The 19,583-nt window shown below is 40.8% G+C and overlaps 1 long non-coding RNA gene across 1 annotated transcript; it reads right to left on the bottom strand.

Moving 5' to 3' along the window:
- Window positions 1–367: 367 nt before the first annotated feature.
- LOC114067393 lies at window positions 368–19,571 on the bottom strand. Its single transcript, XR_003573389.1, has 3 exons — window positions 19,451–19,571; window positions 628–862; window positions 368–539 (listed from the first exon to the last, which is right to left on the bottom strand). It is a non-coding gene; the product is annotated as an uncharacterized LOC114067393 (long non-coding RNA).
- Between the last annotated feature and the right edge of the window lie 12 nt (window positions 19,572–19,583).

The following is a 19,583-nucleotide window of genomic DNA, read 5'->3' as shown; positions in this document are numbered from 1 at the left end:
GGAGTAACTCTGTAATTACTAGTGAGGAGTAGATGACATCAAGGTAACGTGGTTTTTAATCCTAAATTGGTTTGGACCAGGAATCCTTTTAAGTTAAAACCAAATGGTTTGGAGTTGGTGAGAAGTTCAGCTGTCCAGGGATAGGAAAAGGATTCACTTTGGCTTTCTTCTGCAGGTCAGTGGAAGAATTGCTTTAAGTTTTTGACTTGCCAAAACCAGCCTCAATTGCACTGAAGTAAAACCTTAATGTTGAAATACCTGATGGGATCACGTGTCAGAATGTGAGCTCAATCTCCACGTGGAAGGGCTCCTTCCATGTCCATTGCTGTGCTTTTGACTCACCTTGTCCAGTCGTGTTTCCTCAGCCTTGCATGAAGTCCCCTCATTCCTCTGGGAATGCCATCACTCTGGGCAGTGCATGGCATGTCCTCAAACAAGGCCCTGGAGTCATTTCAAACAAGCACCTGTGTTTGTCAGCAGTCATTCATCTGGGTACAGTCCTTTTTTAGGTGGGACACTGAACTGATTTCTAATTTCCCCTAGAATAGGATTTAGAACAGGTTTGGTTATAAACTTTTTAAAAATGTTGGGATTTTAAACATTTAAAAAACCCTGAATGACCATTACCTCCTGCCTCAGTTGGAATTAGAAATTTCTTGACTTTTCATGTTTTCCTGGAAAACTTCTTGATCTTCTCAGTGGGTTTGTACTGCCACTTCTTACACTTCCAAGCTGATCACTGTATCTTCTTCCAGTATTTGCCAAATCTTGCTGCCAGTTGCCTGGTTTGAATTTTCCCAATTCTGTCTTCTTGTCTTCAGATAGCACACAGAATTTCAGCTTCTCATTCAGGTGGGAAGGGCTGAAAAAGAGGAGAAGAAGACATTGTAGTCCTTTCTTCGAGTCCCCAGCCCTTCATCCTTTCTCCTCAGGTGCAGGCTCTGCACAGCCCGGTGCAGATCCCTGAGCTCCCTGTTTTGTTAGGGAACAGCAAAGCATCAGGTTCTCAGTAACCTGGGGTGTGCAAAGACTAGTTTGGAGAAGTCACATCTTCCTCTTCCCCGAGGAAGAAAGTATTTTTTCTGAACCAGTTTTTCCTCTGGTTCTACTGTAGTTTTAACCCACCCATTTTTCTAGTAGAAATAGCTAAGCTGCAGTAACAGTACAAAAGTGACTGACACTGCTGAATTATGATCAATGTATCAATGACCTATTTGATAATTAATCAGCAAGAGCTAAAATAAGGCATTGCTGCGGCTTTTATAGTTGTGGAAAACATTCTTACTCCTATAATTGCTATTCCAATCTGTACTCTTAGTCTTACTCATTGTTTTGTTGATTCATTATTTTAAAAAAAACCAAACAGCTAATCCAACTGTAGCCTATTGCTAAAAATAGACTGTTTAAGCAGTGCTGGTTTTTACAGGATGTTCTGTCTTGTTTCTCCATTTTTCTCTTTCTAAAATGAATTTTTTTTTTTTGTTTATCTTCCGAGGGTATCAGGAGTCACAACTAAGCCATGATGTGCACAGTTGAAGTTCCCTCCCCCTGATTTTCATTTTAAATATTTTTCTAGAACAAAAATCTTGGAAGGATTTAGTTTGCTACTTATTTCAGGAGAAGCTCATTCTGGGAAAAAGGGAGAGATACCTTCTTTTCCTGGTAATAAATTCATCTACAGACTGAAGTAAATCCCTCTCCTGCCTGCTCACTGGTAAAAAAAGGGAATGGCCATCTTTGCTAATTATTGGTCAAGTTTGATTTCATTTAAAGGAAAGATTACAGAGCTGTTTCATGAAACAAAAATGCTTGTAAACCTTAGATTCTGATTGAATGAATGTGATCAAATCTCTTAGTCAGAAGCCTTTGGAAAATGGGTGGTCACTGGGCAAACAGCTTGAAATTTGCCTTTCTTCCATGTTAGACTGAAAAAGGGACAAAAGCTGCTCTTGGCATTTCTTTTCATTCCTTTGTAGAGGGCAACAACAAGAGGAGGCTGTTTGGAGGGTTATCCCTGTTCCTCTGAGCAGCACCAGCTCAAAGCAATCAGGGATGGGGCTAAAAGGGGACCAGCACTGGCTGGTTTAACACAAGTAAAAGACATCCTAGACTCTGAAGAAAGTAACGTTTAAGCAAAAGCCTCTTTAAAGCCAGCAAAAGGAACTGTTGTATCTCTTTATTCTTCTCCTGTCTTCTACACTCATATTCCCCTGTAATGGCAAAAGCTTGAAAATCTAATTAAATAACTCTCTCAGCATAACTTTTTGATCAGGTAAAATGAATCCTGTGAGGGCTAGAGAAGCACAGCTGACAATAAATGAGCTAATCATTCATTTAACACTCCTCTAACCTACACAGAGATTTAATATCAAATCTTGAAGCACAGGATGAAGAAGGGTGAGTGTCAACACCTTGTACAATATTTTGCTGTGTGTTGGTCACAGCTGTGCTCTTTGCATCACAATTTTGGAGTCAAGCTCTGAAAAACACAGTACTTTTTTTTTGTTTGTTTTGTTTCAAGACTACAAGGCTTTTATGCTGTTGGAGTTACTGAGAAACAGTAAAATATGCTTAAAAGGGCATCTTCTGTTGTATTTGTGTATTTATGTATTTACTGAAGAGAAGGTGTGCTTTGTAGAGTAGCAAGCACTTTTTAAATTGCTTTTTGAGGCCTTTTTGGCTTACTTGCAATTCCTTCTCGTGCCTTTTGGATGGAATTATTTATTAGCCTTGACAGTCGCATCTGTGGCGCTATATAGATGTTACAGAGAACACGAAGCAAACGGACAGAGCTGTGCCATTGAGATAAAGCCTCACAAATCAATTAGGGTTTTGTTGCCAGCAGTGCTGGAGAGGGAAAGCCCCACTTGACTACACTCACTCGGCAACGAGGAAAACTGTTACCTGGAAGTGGTGTGATGATAATTGCTGATTTGCACATCGGTACTGCCTGAAGAATTAAATAGCAAAGGGCTGGAGGGGAGAGGGGGCTGAAAGCTGTGCCTTTTCTCCTCCAGAGCATTTATGTAACAAATTGTTATTAACAGGTCCCTGCTAGTGAGTTTTTTATTTAGATTTAATATTAAACAAAGCACCTGTGCACAAGCCCCAGGAGCCACTTTGGCAGTAATTAGATTTGCAATTGCTGCCCAGCAGTGCAGAGACAAATGTACCAATAAATAAACTCTGCCAGCCAGCGCCGGCAAAACCACTGATTCAGCCCAGCAGACGAAAATGGAAGAATTTTACCCAAGCCTTGAATTTCCAGAGCTGTCCAGGAACAGGCATTCGGCCTTTTTTGGAGCAATCTGGCCAGAGGCTGGTGTGATATGTGTAGTTGTACTCTGTGCTGAAGCCAAGCAAATGATCGGTGTCACAGGCTGCAAAGACAGAGCAGTTCCTGGAAACAGAGAAGTGGGAATATTTAACATTTTCTTGCTATAAAGAAAAGTAAAGATTATCAGCAGGAAAGAAACGTTACTGACATTCTTAAAAATAGTGATACAGGGAAATTCATTCAGGTAAAAAACGGGAAAAAAGTACTTTCAAGTTAAATGTAAAGCAAATTTGGACAGTTGTTTCTCTGTTAGCTTCCCTGAGAATACAATGGAGTCCCTAGTTTACATGCAGGCAGAGCATACAAGTTATACATAGGTTAAAACTGGAGTATGGATGGTGGTTCTGTTTTCAAGCATAGAAAGTTAAAAAATATATAAACCATTTCTTACAATGTAAGACTTCTTTGAGATGTTTCCTTTAAGGCAGAGACTTTGTACTGTGGTCATAAATGAGGGAGCAGAGGAAGTGTGCTAACTGCGTGTGTTCATGGCTGAAGGCAAAGCCGAGGTAACTGAATTTCCTCAGCCCTCAGTAGAGGAAAAGAAGATCATTTGGGTGACCTTGTAGCTGCTGCAGGCTGAGAGTGAGTCCCCTAAACGAGCCTGTGCTCGTTTAGAAGCAAGAGCAAGGAAGGAAATGTAAAGAGCAGGTTGCTAGGGAATCGTGTCTCCTGGAGAGGGCACAGGAAGAGGCAGCGGCTCTGAGGGTGCCAAGGGGTGACTCTTGGAAACTGGTGTGCAGAGGAACACCAGGGAACTGCACTGTGCTGTGCATCAGGCAGGGCATGAGACAAATCCTCCTTTATCATGGCCTCAGCCATTAACAAAGTGGTTGCAACTTAGTTTGGGGAAATAGAAAGCGATACCTTGAGGGACCAGTGCATTCTTGTGACGCCCACGAGGAACGATGCAGAACAGTTATGGAGTAATGCTGGTTAAAGTGATAAATTTTAAATCCTATATTAGTTTAATTTCAATGGGAACTGGCACAAAACCTGCACTTTTTAAACAAAGTATCGCCTGACCACGCAGTAAATAAGTATCAAGTTCTTTGACTGCTCCTTTAACGTGGGTGTACTTACAGCTTCTCTTGTTTTGGGAACAGTAGCATTGGCTTCAATACAGTGTTTATGCTCCTGTTTTACTTGCAAATTCCTATAGTTTCTGAGAAAATTGGAAACAGAAAATTGCTATAGAGTGCAGATGCAAAATAAGACTGGAATTCATGATTTGAGTCAAGCTCTTATGTTCGGCAATTTAAAATTGTGATTACATCTGGTAATTGGAGCTGCTTTCCCTGCCTGCTTTTCTCTTCAGTCACTGTGGGTCTGTATTAACACGAATGTCTTAAGAAGGATTTCCTGTCATGGCTGGGGATCCATTTTGCTGCCTTCCTCTGGCACACTGGGGCTGATTTTAGCTGGAGGTGGGACACAAGGCTCTTGTAGGGGTGGCTCAAAGGATCCTTGTTCTGCTCTTTGCCTGACATTTTTGCTTCCATGTATCTGCTCAGCTTTGAGCATCATCTCTGAGTTGGAAGTGAATTTGCCCCACAGGGTTCTGACAGATCTCCACTTTTCTCTGAAGCCTGGGGAGCAGTTTTCTTGCTGGAATTGTCAGGGCTTATGTCACTCAATCACTTCCTTGCTACTACTGGCACCTCAGGAATAACTGTCTTGTTCCCTGTCTGGGAAACAGGTGCCTCCTGATAGCTGCTTTAGACTGAGTTCTCTGGGCTTTGTGCAGGGGAGTCAGAGGGAAACTAAAGGACAGTTGAATCTTTTCCCTTTGATTTTGTGAGAAGATACAAATGGAATAGAAAAATGGAGCAGAAAAGAGTTTAAAAAAAAAAACCCCAAACAACCAAACCACAGAAACAACAAACTTGTGTCCTTTGTGTTGAACCCTAAATAGCAGGTGGGCTGTATTGAACACCCATCAGTAAGATGTAATTCTAAGCTCTGAGACCTGGCACAGGCTGTCCAGGGCACTGGTGGTGTCCCTGGAGATATTTAAAGGATGGGTAGATGTGACACCTCGGGATGTGGTTTAGTGGTGAGCTTGGTGGTGCTGGATTAGTGGTTGGACTTGACCTCAAGGATCTTTTCTGAGGATGAAAATGCCATTGAAGAAAATACCAATCCTATCTGACCAGATAGGAGCCTGTCTTTGAGGCAATTTTGGACTTTCTCCAGTGTTTTTTTCCCCACAGTTGCTGTCAAGAGACAAATCAGGGATGTGTTACAACCTGTGTGGAAGCGCTGTGTTTTTTGGAAACCTGGAAATAAGAGCAAGGGTGGATCCCTGCTTTCGTGATTAGACAAGATGGACTGAAGTTTAAAGAAGAAATAGGCTCAAAGGACTGAAGTGATTAGTAGGGAAGGGCTGAATCTCAGGATTTTCATGTTTTACAAATGTCCAGATCCATGTGACTTTTTATTTTGTAATTTGTATATCAGGTGTTTGTGGTAGATGCCTCTAAGTTATGTCTATAAAAGCCACTCTGGGGCCAAGAGAAGGTGACATGTGGGTAAGGCAGGCTTTCTCAGCTGGAAAAGGAATGTTTTCCCAGGTGGTGTTACTGCTTGGAACCTGGTATTGCTGTGCAGTCCCTGAGCCAAGGGAATCCTGGGTTGTATCAAACAGGGCAAAGCAAAAGGGTTGATGTTTTTTTTTTTTCCAAGAACTGAAAGGGCAGAATGCTTTCACAGCTTATTACCAATCAACTTTTCTCAGTGCTTCCTGGAAGAAAATAACACCTGCTCCTGCAGATTAAGTAGCTGTTGAATGCCAAGATAATCTCCTGGTGTGCCTATCAGAGAGGGATCACTCCTTTTTACAGGCTGCTTTGAACGTGGATGATGGCACAAAGCTGCTGCTGCCTGAAGGTTGTTCTGAGCCAGGCTTTTGTAGTCATGCTCAGTAATGAGAAACTTTGCAAGAACCTAGGAGTTTTTCCAGCAGTTTAAAATATTTCCTAATGCTTTATTGGTGACTTGAAGTATGCAGAGGTGGCTGTAATTGTAAGGCAGGAGAGCCTTATTACTTTTTCTCTTATTTTAAGAAAGAGATTTTCATGGGAATATAACCTTGCAACAGATCAGAAAAGATTGTGCCTTCTTGTGGCTGAAATTTTGAGAAATATCTGATGAAGACTCCCATTAAAAGAGTCTGTCACCAGCTACAAACCTCAGGCAGAAATAAAAGCAGTAGTTCTTCAACTCAGCAGTCAGGAGGATGGCACCTGGTTCAAAATTAATGGAGCTCAGTGTTAAGTTAGAAGCAGTGTTTCCTCAAAGCAGTGAGCTTGCTGAAGAGGAGTCAGCAGTTCCCAGTTTGTCACAGTTCTCTGACAGCAAACAGTGCTTACTCTGCTGTCCTCTCCCCCACGTTCACTGACCTGGAGTATTAAAACACAAGCAGTGCCCTGGCCACATACAGGATGGGAAATAAATGCTGTGACAAACATAGATGGACACAATTCCGCCTGGGAACAGTTGTCACTAGCTGGTGTCCCAGAGGGCAGGTGGCAGAGCTCAGCAGCCTTTCTAAACCACCGTGAGTTAGCTCAGCATGATGTCACCAACAGCTTGGAGAGGGCTCTATAACCTGTCACTGCAGAGTTGCAGAAGGACATGGAGCAGACAGGGAATTAGTTGGAGCCATTCTTGGGAAACACTTCTGAGAAGAAAACCTGACTTTATAGAAAGTCCTGTGCCATGTCAGGTGCAGGAAAAACCCTGCTTGCCAATGCAAGTCTCAGTGTGTTGTTAGAGAGGTGTTTCTTTTGGGGATAAATCTGGAAGATAAATGACTTAACTCCAGCCTAATAGTTCAGGACTTATTTGACTCAGTAAACTGGGGGGAAATTAGAAACTCTGACTGGGGTTGTACAAACATAATGCTGAAAGGGTTGTTGTTTTCACCAAAAGCAGGGACTACCCTTCCCTGGTTAATAATTTAAACACAGCCTCTTGTATCTCTTCTGTTGCCATACATTATATATGTTTACCTATAACCAGTGTTAAGGGGAACAAGCTGAGATAATATACACCTGTAAAAATATGAGGGCTCTGTGGAAAAGAAATCTTCCAGGGGAGACCAGGACAGTAATTAGAAGTAGTTCTGGCAGCCAGTTGCTATTGGGATCATACCAGTAAGTGCTATTTTCTGGGGAATTAATTTCAACTAAAAACAAGCCTAGCAATGCCTGCAAAAATCACCATTATTGATTTATTTTGGTCGGCTGTTTGCCAAAGTTTGAAAAGTTGGAGGAAGAAGGAATATTGCCTCAAGGATTTAACTATTACTGGGACTCTTGGGATTGGTGACATCACCTGTGCCAGTGTGATGCCTGTGGGGTATTGCCAAACACTTGCTGTTTTCATTAAGTTGCTGCTGGTGGCAAAGTGGGAGTAATTATCTCTAGAGACAAATGTTATGTAGATGTCTGCTCTATAATTTATTCTAAGCTACCTTTTCTTAGTTAAAATAATAATTTGAAGCCTAAAAGGAAAGTTATCAAAGGCATAAAAAGATTTCACATGTAGAAAGCACATTTTTCCAGTTTCCTGTTAGAAATGGCATCTGCACCTATACAAGTGCTGAGGTTGCCAAATGCACAGAAACTCTTGTCCTTTTTTTCTCATTTCCCTGTGTGACTGAAGCATTGCTGATTGTAATTGCCAGACTCCTTGAATTCCTGGTGAATTTACTGCCAGCCAATCAAAAAGAGGATCAAAAAGCCTGGCCATCCCCAGCCCTTTTGCTTTGTAAGAATCCTTTCGCTGGGACCTGGCAGTGCCCATCCACCCATCCTTTGGTCACCTCCAGCTGCATTGCTGCATCTCTGTAGGAAAACGGTACCTGTTTGTCCCCCTGGTACCAGCAATTGTTGCCTGTTATTGCCAAATCTTTCTGACACATGAAATGCAAATGCTGTGAGGTTGTTTTTAAGCTTGAGTGCCTGTCAAGGCTTCTCGTCTCTCCAGATCCCCCAATTACAGGATGGAAACTCAGACAGAGTTTTGAGAAGCATTGGAAACTTGTGCATCGTTATTCTGGGATAACAAACAAGATGATTGAATTAACTTTGCTACTTCAGGGAAAAGCTGCTACTACAGCTCCTTGAAACAAACCCTGTTCTTTAGGCTGCACTTTTTGGCAGGAAGAAATCAGTGAAAAGTCCCAGTTACATAATGTAGGTTGGCCAAGTAAAATCCCAGTTTGGCACATAGTTACATGGGTTTGCTAAAAGAAATCTAGAGAATTATTTTCCAAGGGCAGGCTGGATGTATAAGGTTAATACAAGAAAAAATAAACCTCATTTGGTCCTCCTATCATTTATTTTCAAGAGCTTGTTTGGGTTTTAATTTGAATCAAGCATAAATGCAATTTAAGTTGCTGAGTATGCATTTGTTCAGTATGATGAAAATTGTATTGCCACAAAACTCAGTTTTATGATGGTATTTGTGGTTACTATATGATAGATTTCAAAGTTTAAAGCTGTTTACTGTAGTCCCAGTCTAAGTAGTTTAGTAAGATCTAACAGATGACTGGTGGGAAGCTTGATGTATAACATGGACCTGTTTTCAAAGGCCAATTGTCTTGTTTCACGACAGAGAGAGAACAACCCAACGGCTCTTGTTGCATCTTTGGGTTCAGGCCCAGCCAAAAGAATTCATTGAAAACATTTTAAGCATAAAATGTTACAATTTTATTTGGGAGCATATACATAAATGCAGCACTTGGAAAAGGGACATGTAGAATGGATCTATCTAAAAAGAATATCAAGTAATTCCCACATGCAAACTAGAGCAGGTTTTTGACACTACTACGCTCAGCCTGTGACAACACCGAGGACTTCCTTTCTTCCAGAGGTATTTACTTGGTCTATCCTCACAATATTACAGTTTTAATTATCTTGTAATTAAAGCTCTTGGGAGCTCACCCAAGGTTCAGGCACCCTTTCCTCTCGTGCCAGCCCGTGGGACAGCGAAGGCTCAGCCTGTACTCCGGAACGACCTGAGGAAGGTCTGGGAAAGGGCAGTGGAATAGTAATTGCCCTTCAGCTGCTTGTTTATTCCAGATTCCCAAAGGACTACTGTTCTGGAAAGTGGTGAGGGCTTTCTCACTGCCAGAGGGTTGAGAGCTGCTGCCTTGTGGTCACAAGAGAGCAAAACAGGAACAAAGGGCAGAAAGGGATGGCCAGCCAAGCAGCGCTGCTGTCTGGCAGGCTGTTTATTTATGCCGTGTACCTCAGCTAAATGAGTCACACTTTAAATAAGAGCACAGCACAGCTGACAAATGGCACATGTGAGCTTCTCTGCAGAGTTATTTTTCCTGCAAAGAGCTAAAAAAGCAGTGGCTAAGAGAGAAACTGAGCTCTTTGCAAGCACACCAAGAACACTTGAGAAGAGCAGCAGGTAGTTTAGGCTGGGAAACTAATGTGGGGCAGGAGCAGGTGAAACAGGGAACACTTTCTCCTGGAACATTTCTTAGCTCTCTGGTTGCCTAGAGCGTTCCAGGCTTTCACCTTGTGTCTCTAACTGTGTTTCCAGTGAATCATATTAAAATGGAAAAGAGTTCCAGTCTGGGGCTCTCTGAGGTCTGGAGAGGTGGCAAGAAAAAAAATGATATTATTTATAACCTCTGTAGTGCTCTTCTGTAGGAGTTTGTAGGTAATTTCTGGAGTTAGCAGAGTTTTATAAAGCTAAAGAAAGATGGATATGCCCCTCTCAAATGAAGCTCAAAATCTGACAGATGGTTCTTTGGAGGTCTCTAATTTTATCAAATATTAAATACCAAGTGTCTGATTGCCACGGTACTTAGTATGCCTCTGAATGAGGAAAAAAATATTTTGGAAAATACATTTTTTTGTTCTGCATGGAAATTATAAGGAAAGGTCCTCAATGATACTTTTGGGAACAGCAAAAAGATAGGGATAAATAATGAGGACTGATAAAACCAGTATGATTTAAAGCAAGGGGCAAACAATCATGTTTTCATAACTGAATTTACTTGGCTTTAGCATTCATACTTAATTGGTTTGCTGGGACCAGCTGACCTGCACTGAATGATAACTGGAATGGTAACCTGATTTGCAGCGAAGTCAAGTCTCCAGGATCAATTCAGTACGGTTCACTTTGACAGCTATCAAAAAGCTTCATTACCAATTCCTCACTCGGTGACTTCCCTCATCCAGTGGGTTTCATTCTTTACAATGCTGGTGCTTAAAAAAAAAATCTGAAAGTTCTTAGTTATGTTTAAAAAATGAAATTATTCCAAATGTGATTTTAGGTAGAAAAATGTGTTCAGGCAAAACTATTTAAGATACAGATATTTTTTTTTTCAAAAGCAATAACTTAAACCATCTTTTTCAGCTGTGCACTGGAATAGCTTGGCTGTCAGTAACTTGAGGATATGGAAGACAGAGAAATCAGAAAGCGACACTTTCCTCCTGAACACAAGTGAAGTCCAGCTGTGTCATATAAAATCAGCCATAACTGAGAAAGGTACTTCCATTTGCAGTGACCATTTCCTGTTCCCTCTCTGCTCTATCCCATGTTCCTCCAGCCCTCTGTGTCCCACCAGTTGTCAATGACAAGGCATGATGTTTGTTAATGCCCATCTCTATTTTCTGATCTGGGTCAAATTTGTACTTTTTGTTGCTGTGGCATTTCATATTTAGACACAATGGACTTAACAATAATGTAGAACACTAAGCACTGTTTGTCTTCTCAGAATTATGAGTTTAATTGCACCATTTACTTACACCACTGTCAGCTTGAAAATAGAAAATATAACCAGGCAAATTTATGGATTTTTTTTTTTTTCAAGAAACAACCATATTCCCTTCACCAGCTTCTGTCACTCAGTGTTATTCTCTTAGACTTCTATTCTCTTTCTCTTTTCTCTTAATCATTCATTCCTAAGCTGAGGGGTTCTGGACATGAGAAAAAACTCTGTACCATTCATCATCCTTCTCTGTGCCTTTTCCAGTTTGGCCTGCCTGGTTTCAAACTGAGAGCAATCAGAAGTGCTCCTCGTGTTCCACACATTGGCAAAGGCTGAGGCGTTGGTGTGACCAAACCGTTCCGATTCAGCTGGAGAAGGGTGATGATCTTCAGGCTCAATTAACAAAATGTTCATTTACCCACTAAAGGGTTGGAGCCACGCGTGGAAAATGATCTACAAGTTCATGGTGAGCAGTGTGCAGTGTAACAGCAGCTGTGAAATATTGAGTGGCAAAGGTTTGATTCATAGCTCTGTTTTTCTTGCCTCTGTTACATTCAGGAGAAAACACTTTAGATTTATATCATGGTGTTCACTTTGTAAACCACTCACAGTCTTACAAAACAAAGACCTCAGTGTCCCTGAATACATTTCTGTAACGGGAAAAATGACTTGTGCCAAAAATGCTTATTGATGCTGACACTGTTTGAAGATGAGATTTTTCCATTGCACTTCAGTTAATTTAAGATTCCCAGGATTTCTTACACAATTTAATGCTTTTTCTCACTTCCTTGACCTCTTTTATCCTTGAATTACACTGAGGAAATTGCTGCTTCTGCAAGTAATACCTGTCTTATTGACAGTTTAGGTACCTATAAAAGTTTCCTGTAGCTTTTATATTCCTGTTTTATATTCCTATAATACCAGCCCAATGCATAAAATTGCCCAAAATTCTGGTCTTTGGTGATTGCATCTACCTATGGGAGCTTTTTGTTGTTTCAGCCTTAGGCTGAAATTCTGTAACTAACAATGAAAATCCCCCATTTCTTTTTCTAGTTGATTGGTTATTCAGTAATTTAATAATATTTTTAATTCTTTTGGAACTAGCTTCACTTTTAACCTGTTATTCAAAAGCAAGGTATAACCTAGTGCTGAGGTGGTGCTTGAAGGGGCAAATCAACAGTGAGAGTGAGATTCCATCTCTTCCCACTCCTGTTCTTTCTCCTCAGTCTCACTCTTGCCAAAGCTTTTGCCAGCCCACTGACTATCTCATTCATCTGCTGTGACTCTGTGTGACAAATTGTACCTGTTCCTACTGTTGACATTCTGTGATGTTCCGTGACACTTGATTCATGGAGATACATTAACTGGAAGTGAATGTCCCAGAGTGATCATCATCATCATCATCTTTAGCCAAGTTGAACACAGCTCCCAAACCCTTAAAAGCACAAAAATCAATTGCTTCTGTATCCTGTTGGTCCTGCCATTTTTAATATGCATTTAGTTAAACGTCCTAAACCAATTTATTAATCATGATTTATTCATCATGCCCGTACCTTGAAGTCTGTGTGTTTGCAGATGCATCTCCCTCTGTAAATTTTTTTTTTCTGGGGGCAGCAGGTGGTAACATCAATGCCAGCAGCACAAGTGTGCTAGCACAAGCCTCTTGCTGCTTAGCAAATGATGCCACCCTTCCTAGCTGATGTGATGCAAAACATTGAATAGCATGATTAAATATTCTAATTGAAAGGAAGGAATTACTCAGAGCCAGCTGATCTAATTTAGAATAATAAGGGTTGTGTGGAATTAATCACCCCTAACTAAATCGTGGTGCAACAGTCACTGAGCAGGGTCACCAGTCACAACAGCATTAAAGAGCAATTAAGAGGTACACAAGTTTATAGCCAAGGAGCCTGATTATCATTCATAAGCCTCACATTGCCTGTGATGGGCCATGTTAAATTTATTCCTCTTGGAATACTGTGGGGATTGTGTGGAGTGGTGCACAGGGTATTTCATGAACTGGGTATTTTTTCCTCCTTTCTGAAATATTATGATTATCTTTAAATTAGAAAACTGCTGCCAATCATACCAGAACATGTTTGGATGTAACAAAACCTTCTGGAGCTGAGAGGGACCAAGGCAGCTGCTGCTCCAATCATGGTGAAGCAGCAAACTCCCAGATCCAAGAGGGCAAGATTAGGCATTTCCAGGGATTTTTCTAAGTGGTGGTGTACACTGCCTTTCACTGGGACTGGTATTGGTTAAGTCATCAGATGATTTTTGAAAATCTTCCACAGAAGTGAGATTGTTTTAATTACCTTCTCAGAGAAGGTGCAGATTAATCACAGTAGGAAGGCTCTGAGATGAAAAAAAGTCTGAGAGTCTGATTTCATCAAAAATGATAAGAACTATTTTATCTCCCTGTGGGCAGCCTTCATCTCCCTCTATCTGTGGATTTGCTCTGAAAGGTCTTATGTGGCAGGGAATTATGAGGCCAAGCAATACACCAAATTTAGCTAATACTTTCATGTTCATCCTGCCTGTTATTTCTGTTGCAGTCTGTCTCTCCAAGGTTTCTTAGTCTATTCATCAGCTTTTTCCCCCAAGTAATTTCTCACCAACACTCCTTTGCATCTGAAGTGGTTATTTTTCTTTTCTTTGTAAACCCTTTGCAACTTGTCAAAGGACTTTTAGAGGGGTTGCAAATACTGGTTTTATGCAGAAAAAAATGCTTACATAGAAGTGAATATGGCATCTTCTGTTTAACTGTTACTGGTGCCATTTTGTCCAACAGGAGCTATGATTTTTAAAGAGTTTTAAGAGTTTATAGACATTTCTCTCTGAGAAATAATTTAGGGTCATCTGTGTAACTGAACACCTGACATATAGGACTGCAGCATTATATGCTTTAGGAAAGAACTTCACCTGAGATGTATTTGATATGTGAAAATGAGAGACTGACATTTTGTCACATAGTCATTACAGGTCAAACCAGCTTAAATCTCTACCTGACAATGTGAAATTAATGATTATAAATAGAAACATGTGAAACGATTGAGTGCATTTCAGTATGATAATCTTCATATCACAGTATTTTAATAATAATACACCAAATCATGAATGTAACTTAAGTTTAACATGCTAAAGGCAATTCTCAAAAGTGCTTTTTTTCCAAAATGGTGCAGTTTCCCTTGGCAGTCTCTATAACACCATATGCATTTCCACAGCAAGGCTTGGATCCCAAACATTCCCTCAGTTTTAGCTTGGCATCTAGAACTGAATCTGTTGATTTGTGAGAAGTTGTTCTTTACTTGAAAAGCAAAGGAGAGAAGGCACCGTAGTACAGATATTTAATCCAGTGTCTTGTAAATGACAAAGCTGAACACCAGTACCAATAGCGAGAAAGAAAGAAAGAAAAGGAGAACTGGACTACCAGGAAACGAAATTACTTTGGTATTTTATTTCTCGGGTGAAAGTGTGGTAATGATTCTGTCTGCTCTTAGATGGAGAATTAATTCTGTGCAAGTTAAAAAGAGGGCCAACAGCTAAGAGCTGTGCAAGGTAATAGGTTTTATACAACTAGATAAGGCTTTGTGTGACAGTCAACCAAAGCCTTAAAAATTAGTACAAAAATGATGACCTAAAATGATAGAACAAACAAGAGGCACTCAGGTTTTCTAATATATCTGGGGCTGAGCAGACAGCTGAAACATTTTAGATGAAAGGAAACATTTGCTATTGCAAAGCTTTCACTGTAGGTGAGGTTTATAGGAGGTTTAGCACTGATTTTTGGAGAGAAGTCACCTGGAAATCAGTGAAAGAAATGGAAATGACCCGAGGGTTACAGGGAGTGAGGATATATTTGCATCCTGGTGCTGTACCAGCTGTCTCCCAATGCTCTGAGAACAGAAAGGGATTTGTAGCTGTTTGGTGAGGGATTTTCAACTCTTCCTGACAAATGGGACTGGAGCAGGGTTTAGACTTGAGATTAAATCAGAAGATGAGGAAATTCAATTTCACATCTGGGGAAACCATGGCAGTTGATAACTGGTGGCAAAAAGCAGCTGGTTTTTCTGGGTACGTGAATAAAAGGGAATACCAATTGGAACGGGAAAGGGAAAAGAATTTGGTGATGGATGAGCTGCTTCTCAGCACAAGCACAGAGAAGGAACTTAAAAACCTAATCAATATAGGGCTTACTATTTTGGCATGTGCACGTGTACACATCACTACTTAATTTTTTTAATTAAATCCACTCTTAGAAAACCCTAAACAAACCAACCCCCAAAAGTTAAACAGTATATACAGCATATATAATTTTTTAAAAAAGTAGTCAGTTTAGATTCTGCCCATTGAGCACTCTCCTTGCTGCAGCTTCCTTTTAATCCCCCAGTTTCACTGAACATTTCTGGATGACAAATGGAAGGAGGAGTCAGCGTGTCTAAAAATCCAGGACTAGTGAAGTTGGGCTCCCCTAGCTGAAACTAAGAGTAGTTCCTGCATGTAATTCTCATGTAATTGCTGTATCAAATGTGACTGACAAGCTGGCTGGGGCTGGAAGGTTTGTGTCCCTCACCCTGTACATTAATATCACTGACAGGTGGGGCTGGGTTATAAAACTCAGTGGGCATCACTAAATCTAGAGGTGTAGAGACATGAGGCTTCCCAAGAATAAAGATGATCAGCCAGCAGTGTTTAGCACCAGAGTCACACAGTAAACCAAAACATTTTGGAGTTGGCCCATGCACTAGGTTCAACACAATTTATTTTCTGCTCAGCCACTCCAACATACTTTGCAAGTGTGTGCAACTCTGTTTTAGATATCCATGCTTTCTTCATAATTGCTGGTATACACTGAAAAGACCAAGTTGCATCCTTAGTTACCAACTAAGATTCTGGTCCAATTAGTGTCATCTTCCCTTCCCCAAGATAATTTATGGTTTGTTTGTCTGGATGTATAAAAGTATGTAAATCTAAAGTTGAAGATTTAGCTCCAGTGCTCTCTCCAAACATATGTTCTCAACAAACAGCAAATGCTCTCTCTACATTAATGTTTCAGAAGCTGCCTTGGCAATTTTAATAGCCACTTTATTTCTGACTTAACTGATCTGGATTAGAGGTGAGTTCATCCCCAACATATTTACTAGAGGATCCAAGGCTAGGAAGGTTTATTAATCATTAGCTGCAGTGGCTGTTTAAAAGCTGGTAACACGGATCTGCACTGCCCTTTCCTAAGTATTTTTAAATGTCAAGGGAGTGAAAGAGGGGAGGAAAGGGATTCTTTTGTCAGTAGTTTTGTCATCTATTCCTTTTACCTGGACTACACAATATTGGTAGAGATTTGGAAGGAAAAAAAGTTTGTTTTAAAATTTCTGGTTTAGGATTACAGAATAAGCGTGTGCTTTCTCAGTGTTCCAAAAATGTGTGCTGTTCACAGTTTTTACAAACTTCATGCTCAGTTGACATAACTGTGTGTGCATATTCCTTGTTGTTGCCTCTTTTTTTTTTTACAGCTGCCACAGATGGATCTTTTTGCTCCTAGAAGGGAAATGGTGCAATTACAGGTTCTCTCCTCTTTGTAAGAGAAAAGGTTTCAGGCTGACTATCAGTATTTTTCAGTCTGCAGAAAACTCACCGTCCCTTTTGAATGAGAAGAAAGTGTCACACAAATGAATCATCTAGGCAAAAAAAGAAAAAAAATAGCATGTGGTGGCATGAAGAAATGAGTGGTTTTGACAGAGTGCAATCTGGTACAACAAGTATTTCGCCCCTTTTCATGTTTATCAATCTCTAGGTTTGTGACCAAGGAATATATACTTTTTTTGAGGCCAAAGTAGAGTTACTGGCAAAGCCAAGACTTGATCTGTGTTCAAGTTGTGAAGGTTTTTCATTGGGATGCTAATGCAGAAGTATAATATTTCTAGCCACTTAATTAGTAGGAGGGGTTTAACTTTTTTTTTATTTTTTATTAAAGAATAATGAAAAATGCATTGTCTCTGTACAGTCAGCTCCTTGTTAGAATACTCTGGGTTTTTTTCAAACCCTGCTTTATATTTGTGAATGCATCAGTTAAACAAATAATAATCAAAGGAACAGAAAAATGCCTCGTAATTTGTTATTGTCTATAAAGGTGTGTACAGGCAGGTCATTTTACTGATAGGCTGAATGAGAATGGAGAGAGTCAGAGCAGCCCCCCATGGCTTTGCTTTGGGGGCTGCAGAGAGCAGCAGGAGCTGGAGCAGCCCTGGGGTGCAGGATATGACAGAACACAAGTTGCTGCCCTGAAAAGTAAACAACACTTTTCACTACCTACCAATTATTTGGAGCCCAGGGAAGCAGAGGAGTCATTTCAGTAATTTCAGCAGGTTTTAGATGAGGTCACCTTTTGTAGCTCAACCCTTTTTCACTGCAAATACAATTTCACTTAGGTGGAGGAGCTGGGAAATACAGTTACTAGTGATTTGCCCTATAAGTTCTATAATGTCCATGCTCTTATTGTTTTAGCTCAGAGGATGGATAATACTCATAGGAAATGGAAGTTTCTGTAAATCCTACCTTTATCTTTTCCGTGTGGGCAAATATTAACGAGAAAATCTCTTTTTGCACACAAAAGCCCAGCTAAATCTGCAGCAGATGTAATGGCCCACTTCCATAGCCTACAGCCTCAAGATTTGTTTATATTCTGTAGATTAACTGTTCAAATGTTGTTCCTTTTTAATGCTGTTTGATTACTTGTAATGAGCAGCCATAGCAATAAAATAAGGATATATGAAAAAACAAATGTCCATGTTATCCATAAACCCGGATTATTTGCAGTATTTAGGTGAGAGCTTATTCCCATTTATTTGTTCCCGAAACACTTGGATGCTTTCTGCAATGAATAACATGACACTGCAGTCCTGGATGACAGACTGGCTTCCAGGTTTGGCCCTTTATTTATAATAGGAATTAAGTCTGCTGAAATGCATCTGGCTTGTTTGTTAATAGAAGAGCTGCTAAATGAGGTTTTGGGGGAAGAGGGGAAAAGGAAAAGAGGTGTAGGAAAGGATGTGTGAACACAGCACATGAAGGTGACTTCAGGCTATACCTGCTGTAGTTAATGCATAGTCCAAGGGAAGGTGCTGGGAAAATTGGACTCAAAACAAGTCTGTCTGTGCTATGGGACATAAGCTCAGCTGGATCATTATAGGACTAAAAGATCAAGCTTGTCTAGCCAACAAGGCACACCTAAGAGAATGCGAAAGGGGCTGTCTGAATGTCAGGAATTGGTCTGGAGTGGGAAACACATGGCAGTACTGCACCAAAGAAAGGTTGACAGGGCCTTTCACCATGGGCTAATCAAGAGAATCTTTGCCATGGAGCTATACCTTAATAGAGGATTGTCAGCATTTGGAGGACTGACCTGTGCAGGTTGGAATACACACATGCCAGTGCAGGCACTGGAATTTCTCTCCATTGATTTCCACTTAATAGAAATATTTTTTTCAAAGATGATACAAAATAGCTTTCGTCTTGTTGGGCATGTTCATTTTGCTGATAATGACTTGGTGGTGAACTCTTCCCTCCCCAATTTTACTTGTCAAGCTGGAAACCTTGTAAGTACCTTATAAATAGACAGCTTTTGCTAGACTTTTCTTCATTCTTTTCTGTATTTCCTTGCTACAGGTCAAGATATACTTAGGGCGGAGAGCATCTTCTGCACAAAATCTAATTTTGCAGCATTTTCCCTGGTGATGTAGTTTCCTTATCGAACGTGTACGTCTGTGGGAGGCGGTAAGTGTTGTCAGAACAGTTTACCATGTTATTATTGCCTTCTCTGGATTCTGTTTGATAATTCATTATGTGACTGATCAGTTGTTGTTATCATACAGTACAAAGGGAATATATCTGCTTTAGTGAGAAAGCTGTAGTGGGTACTTTAATGAGGTTGGAAGACAAATCAATGCACATTTTCAACTTGATCCCTCTGTTAGACCTTAACTGTCATTATTATCCACATTTAAGCTGTGGTGGCATTATCTTAACTCCTGTTCAGCCAGTTTGCTGAGTGCATCTCAGTAGCCTACATAAACTTACCTAAGTAGCCTAGACAGGTTGTGTGGGATGGGGTTCTGTCATGTCTCCTCTGGCAAAGGGGATCTTCAAGACTCTCCTGGGATCTCAGTGGGCCCAGCGGCCAAAGTCTGGAAAATTACTTTTTTTATTTGAGCTTTGGTTTTATTTGAGCTTTGCCTCATTGTGTGAGGGCCTGCAGCGGCGTTGGCACAAAGGGAGCTGGAAAGGTAGATAAAATCCCTTCTCTGTCTCTACCGGGCTGGGCACGGAGCAGCCGTGGCGCGACATGCCCCCCTCACGCAGGTGGCCGTGTACCTTACGGAACAACCTCCTTCATTTCCCTCTCGAGCCTGATGGAAACGTGAGACGAGAGGTCGGCTCGGGAGTTTCAGCTCCCGCCTCGGGCGTTTCGAGCCTGCGATGGGGAGACACCTGTGAGGGAACAGCTGTCAG

This window comes from Empidonax traillii, unplaced genomic scaffold, assembly GCF_003031625.1.
Source record: "Empidonax traillii isolate 1590-97213 ecotype Southwest subspecies unplaced genomic scaffold, ASM303162v1 scaffold910:size426884, whole genome shotgun sequence".
Lineage (NCBI taxonomy): Eukaryota > Metazoa > Chordata > Aves > Passeriformes > Tyrannidae > Empidonax > Empidonax traillii.
This window is presented reverse-complemented; position numbering and strand designations above follow the sequence as displayed.